The following is a 6,183-nucleotide window of genomic DNA, read 5'->3' as shown; positions in this document are numbered from 1 at the left end:
TTCAGGTGTTATCAATAACGTACCGGGACCACCGGGAGGGTCCCGGGGTTCCACCAAGTGGGGCCACCGGCCCAGAGGGCAGCATGGGCCAAGTGTGGGAGGGTACCAGCCCTAGGTGGGCTGGTGCGCCCCCCCACAAGGGCCCAAGGCGCCTAGGGTTCGGGGAGGGGGCACACCCACCTTACTTGGGGGGCAAGTTTCCCCTCTCCCCCCCCTGGCCGCCACCCAGATGGGGATTGGGGTTGCCGCCACCCCTAGGGAGGGAACCCTAGGTGGGGGCGCAGCCCTCCCTCTCCCCCTATATATAGTGCAGGCAAAGGGGCAGCCCAACACGCGAAGTTCTTCTCCTGTTGGCGCATCCCTACCTCTCTTTCTCCTCTCCCGCGGTGCTTGGCGAAGCCCTGCAGGATTGCCACGCTCCTCCATCACCACCACGCCATTGCGCTGCTGCTGGATGGGGTCTTCCTCAACCTCTCCCTCTCTCCTTGCTGGATCAAGGCATGGGAGACGTCACCGGGTTGTACGTGTGTTGAACGCGGAGGTGCCGACCGTTCGGCACTAGGATCTCCAGTGATTTGGATCACGACGAGTACAACTCCTTCAACCCCATTCTCTTGAACGCTTCCGCTTAGCGATCTACAAGGGTATGTAGATGCACTCTCCTTCCCCTCGTTGCTAGTCTCTCCATAGATAGATCTTGGTGACTCGTAGGAATTTTTTTGAATTTCTGCTACATTCCCCAACAGCGGGCTGTCGTCCCGAAGCCGAGCTCGCCTTTGATCCCCTCCGGATCGTCTCCGCAGCTCCGACCCCTCCCAAGCCAAGGCAACCCTGCCAGGGCCTCTGCCACTCATCGGTGAGGCCAACCCACCTCGCTGCAGCCCTGGAGCCACCCCAAGTCGTCGTCGTCTTCGTCTCCGGCAACCTCCGCCCTCTGCCTCCGCTGGAGAGGACGATTCCGACGCCGTCCAATCACGTCTAGCTACGCTACGGGTACGGGTAGGTGTGCACACTTCTCCTCCATCGATCCCCCCCTCTTGTTTGACTCCAAGAAGCCTCATCACTGGCGTGTGCTCCGGCGAAGTGCCGCCTCCCTCTGTTTCCCTCTGCACTCCCTCTGGCCTGACTAGCGGGGCCCGCTAGTCAGCCACTCATTACGCACACGAAGCGGTATGAGTGGTGGCGCCCCGGGTGTTTACGCCTTCGACGTCAGCCCCCCTATCTGTTTAATATTTATTTCAAATTCATTTGAAATGCAGGAAACTTCAAATGGCCATAACATTTATCTATAAGTCCAAATGCATTGATTCTTTTTGCATTGTGTTCTGTGTCCAAAAATCTAACAGCACCCAAAAGATGGGATTTTTCCTTGCTATCTAGATTTTCTGTTAATTTTCAGAATGTTTCTTGATGTTTTCTTTTTGTGGTTTTGATTATTTTCAGAAGAGCCAGCTTGTCTTGAGGATCACCAAGAGCTTTATGAACCTCATTAGCACTAAGGCAAGCCACAACAACATTTTCATAGTGCCACTTCAATATTTGTGATTTTCCTACTTGAACTTACGAATATTTATGCATTTAAAAGTAGTTATATAATGATTATATTCTGTTAGATGCTTGTCATGTTAAAATGCTTGAATTACAGAAAGTTTCAAGTAAATCTTGTTAATAAGCTAAGAAGAACTTAGTTACAAGTAATGAATTAAGGATATGGTCATGGAGTTTAATAATTAGTTTAATTATTATCTTTGCATGATGAAAAATGAGGAGATTGCTAGAAATTATTCTGGTTTAAGTGAGGTGTGATCTTAACCAGAGAAGTAGCATGAGTTGATGATGGCTCCGTGGGAGCGTGGTTGATTCAGTTATTTGCATGGTTACGTGATGCATGTGTTAAGTGATGCATAGCATGGCATTATGACACCGGTTATTTTCACATTAAGTTGAACCTGATAAGTAACTCAACTTGAATATGTTGTTGACCGGGTCATGGTGCCGCTGAAACGAGTCTTTCCCAGTGCAACCACATTTGCCGGTATGGGACAGCCTTAATGCATTTCATTGTCGTGCCTCTGGTCGGTGCCTCAATTTAGGGAAGGTTATGGGCATGTTGTACCCTGGCCCGGTAGGCAGGCATAACCTTGTGAGCCCGTTGTTAAGTTAAGTTTTGGTACCGGGTCCTAGAGTGGATCATGGCCACGATGGTGGTCGAGGTGTCTGGAGGAAGACACGGGGCCACCCAGTACTAGCTCGATGGGGACTGAGTCGGAGTGGCCGGGAGAGTGTCATGACAATGAAATGGTTTCGTCGGAATGCTGTTGGTCCACCCGAATGGGAGTGTGAGGCCATGGGTTCTGTAGTGTGGGTACAGTGTACTAACCTCTGGAGAGTGTTTTAATCTATCGATAGCTGAGTCCACGGTTACGGACACGCTCAAAAGTAGGGTAGACCATGGGTGAACACTTAATAAATTTGCACACTAAGTTTGTACTAAGGATGGCAATGAGGCCATCGTGTTGAGTTTGGACATCAGTTGGTCGGGTTGTGATCGCCATAAGGATCACGGGCCATGAGTTGGTCGGGTTGTGATCGCCGTAAGGATCACGAGTGTGTTTTTGAGATCATCATGTTTGTTGTCTGGAAATGATCATCTCCGGTAAGCAAGTCCGTGGGACGAGTACCTGTTGAGCATATTCATAGCATGTTGGATATATGGTTGCATTGTTGATTAAATGGTTAAATATCATGATATTGTTTGTCATTATGTTTATGCTTGTTGTGAGCTTGCAAGTACATTCAATGTACTGACCTAGCGTGTCATGCCAGATTTCAGGAAAGTCTCGTTGGAAAGGAGTGCTATCCGAGTCTAGACCATGTCCACATCGGTGTCCCTGTGTTATGGAGTTCCGCTACGACATTGTTCCGCTGCCGTGTAGTTGTCATGATCGAGGACACTTTATTTTCACTAAATAATGTACATATTGTTCAGCCGCACCATGTGTGCCGCTTGGCCTCGTTAACTGTTGTAATATAAACTATGCTCCGCTAGCATGAATAAAGCGGTTGTTTTTCTATACCAAGTTGTTGTGTGTTGCCAGAAAACAAGATCTCTGGGCTGGCAATGCAAGGTAAACCGGTCGCTCTGAGCCGGGGTGCCACATCATGCCTCGCGGACGTCTCGTGGCATTTCTGACTTCAACTCCAAGTCTTGTGGTTTGCTTTCGGTCCAAGAAAGATCATCGCGAAGGTTTCATTCCGTTTGGACTACGTTTGGTATTCCTTTTCTGCAAAACTCTAAAATAGGCCAAAAAACAGAAACTGGCACTGGGCCTCCGGTTAATAGGTTATTTCCAAAAATAATATAAAAGAGCATATTAAATCCCCATTAAACATCAAAAACAGATAATATAATAGCATGGAACAATAAAAAATTATAGATGCGTTCAAGACGTATCAAGCATCCCCAAGCTTAATTCCTGGTCGTCCTCGAGTAGGTAAATGATAAAAACAGAATTTTTGATGTGGAATGCTACCTAACATATTTATCAATGTAATTTTCTTTATTGTGGCATGAATGTTCAGATCCGAAATATTCAAGACAAAAGTTTAATATTGACATAAAAATAATAATACTTCAAGCATACTAACAAAGCAATCATGTCTTCTCAAAATAACATGGCCAAAGAAAGTTCATCCCTACAAATCATATAGTTTGGCTATGCTCCATCTTCATCACACAAAATATTCAAATCATGCACAACCCCGGTTTCAGCCAAGCAATTGTTTCATACTTTAGTATTCTCAAACTTTTTCAATTTTCACGCAATACATGAGCGTGAGCCATGGACATAGCACTATAGGTGGAATAGAGTGGTAGTTGTGGAGAAGACAAAAAAAGGAAGATGGTCTCACATCAACTGGCATATTAATGGGCTATGGTGATGCCCATCAATAGATATCAATGAGAGTGAGTAGGGATTGCCATGCAACGGATGCACTAGAGCTTTAAAAGTATGAAAACTCAAAAATAAACTAAGTGGGTGTGCATCCAACTTGCTTGCTCACGAAGACCTAGGGCTTTTGAGGAAGCCATCATTGGAATATACAAGCCAAGTTCTATAACGAAAATTCCCACTAGTATATGAAAATGACAAAATAAGAGACTCTCTATGATGAAGATCATGGTGCTACCTTGAAGCACAAGTGCGGAAAAAGGATAGTAGCATTGCCCCTTCTCTCTTTTTCTCTCATTTTTTTGTTTAGCTTCGTTGGCCTATCTTTTTTCATTGGCTTCTTTGGCCTCTTTTTTTATTTCCTCACATGGGACAATGCTCTACTAATGATGATCATCACACTTCTATTTATTTACAACTCAAGGATTACAACTCGATACTTAGAAAAAACATATGACTATATGAATGCCTCCGGCGGTGTACCGGGATGTGCAATGAATCAAGAGTGACATGTATGAAAGAGTTATGAATGGTGGTTTTGCCACAAATACGATGTCAACTACATGATCATGCAAATCAACATGACAAAGATGAAGTGTGTCACAATAAATGGAATGGTGGAAAGTTGCATGGCAATATATCTCGGAATGGCTATGTAAATGCCATAATAGGTAGGTATGGTGGATGTTTTGAGGAAAGTAAATGGTGGGTTTATGGTATCGGTGAAAGTTGCACGGTACTAGAGAGGCTAGCAATGGTGGAAGGGTGAGAGTGTGCATAATCCATGGACTCAACATTAGTCATGAAGAACTCACATACTTATTGCAAAAATCTACAAGTCATCAAAAACAAGCACTACGCTCATGCTCCTAGGGGAAGGGTTGGTAGGAGTTAACCATCGCGCTAACCCGACCTCCACACATAGGTAAGACAATCAAAGAAACACCTCATGCTTCAAATTTGTTACACAACGGTTACCATACGTGCATGCTACGGGACTCGCAAACCTCAACACAAGTATTTCTAAAATTCACAATTACTTTACTAGCATGACTCTAATATCACCATCCTCATATCTCAAAACAATCATCGAGAATCAAACTTCTCATAGTATTCAACGCACTTTTTATGAAAGTTTTATTATATCCATCTTGGATGCCTATCATATTAGGACTAGTTTTATAGCCAAAGTAAATTACCATGCTGTTCTAAAAGACTCTCCAAATAATATAAGTGAAGCATGAGAGATCACTAATTTCTGTAAAATAAAACCACCACCATACTCTAAAAATATATAAGTGAAGCACTAGAGCAAAATTGTCTAGCTCAAAAGATAAGTGAAGCACATAGAATATTCTAATAAATTCTGATTCATGCGTGTCTCTCCTAAAAGGTGTGTATAGCAAGGATGATTGTGGTAAACTAAAAACCAAAGACTCAAATCATACAAGACACTCCAAGCAAAACACATATCATGTGGTGAATAAAAATATAGCCTCAAGTAAAGTTACCGATAGACGAAGACGAAAGAGGGGATGCCTTCCAGGGCATCCCCAAGCTTAGGCTTTTGGTTTTTGTTTAATTTTACCTTGGTGTGCCTTGGGAATCCCCAATGTTAAGCTCCTTACACTCCTTATTCCAAAATCCATCAATTCTTTATCCAAAACTTGGAAACTTCACAACAGAAAACTTCAACAGAAAATCTCATGAGCTCCGTTAGTACAAGAAAATAAACCACCACTTCAAGGTACTGTAATGAACTCATTCTTTATTTATATTGGTGTTAAAACTACTGTATGACAACTTCTCAATGGTTCATACCCCCCGATACTACTCATAGATTCGTCAAAATAAGCAAACAACACACGAAAAACAGAATCTGTCAAAAACAGAACAGTCTGTAGTAATCTGTAACTTTCGAATACTTTTGTACCTCCAAAAATTCTGAAATAAATTTGTGTACGTGAGGAATTTGTCTATTAATTATCTACAAAACGAATCAACCTAAAATCACTCTTCTGTAAAAATGACAGCTATTCTCGTGAGCGGAAAAGTTTCTGTTTTTTCCTGCAAGATCGCAAAGACTTCACCCAAGTCTTCGCAAAGATTCTACTTGGCACAAACACTAATTAAAACATAAAACCACATCTAAAAAGATGATATATGAATTATTTATTACTAAAGAGGAGCAAAAAGCAAAGAACAAAAATAAAATTGGGTTGCCTCCCAA

The sequence above is a fragment of the Triticum aestivum genome, chromosome 3B (genome assembly GCF_018294505.1).
Source record: "Triticum aestivum cultivar Chinese Spring chromosome 3B, IWGSC CS RefSeq v2.1, whole genome shotgun sequence".
In the NCBI taxonomy this organism is placed as follows: domain Eukaryota; kingdom Viridiplantae; phylum Streptophyta; class Magnoliopsida; order Poales; family Poaceae; genus Triticum; species Triticum aestivum.
This window is presented reverse-complemented; position numbering follows the sequence as displayed.